Here is a 642-nt window from a genome sequence, read left to right as displayed (position 1 = left end):
GCCAATATGGCATTCAGAGTGTCAATCTCAAGAACTCCTTTCTTCTGATTGGTCCCATTGTTCACAGGATTTCTTTCAGAAGTGTACATGAATTGGTTTTTTGCAACCATTTCAATCAGCTCTTGAGCTTCTGTAGGCGTCTTCTTCAGATGAAGAGATCCTCCAGCAGAGCTATCCAAAGACATCTTGCATAGTTCAGAGAGACCATCATAGAAAATACCTATGATGCTCCATTAAGAAAGCATGTCAGAGGGACACTTTCTGATTAATTGTTTGTATCTTTCCCAAGCTTCATAGAGGGATTCTCCTTCCTTCTGTCTGATGGTTTGGACTTCCACTCTAAGCTTACTCAATTTTTGAGGTGGAAAGAATTTTGCCAAGAAGGCATTGACTAGCTTTTCCCAAGAGTTCAGGCTTTCTTTAGGTTGTGAGTCCAAACATATCCTAGCTCTGTCTCTTACAGCAAAAGGGAATAGCATAAGTCTATAGACCTCAGGGTCAACCCCATTAGTCTTCACAGTGTCACAGATTTGCAAGAACTCAGCTAAAAACTGATGAGGATCTTCCAATGAAAGTCCATGGAACTTGCAATTCTGTCGCATTAGAGAAACTAATTGAGGCTTAAGCTCAAAATTGTTTGCT

Source organism: Arachis duranensis, chromosome 1, assembly GCF_000817695.3.
Source record: "Arachis duranensis cultivar V14167 chromosome 1, aradu.V14167.gnm2.J7QH, whole genome shotgun sequence".
In the NCBI taxonomy this organism is placed as follows: Eukaryota; Viridiplantae; Streptophyta; class Magnoliopsida; order Fabales; family Fabaceae; genus Arachis; species Arachis duranensis.
Note: the sequence above shows the minus strand (reverse complement) of the source record.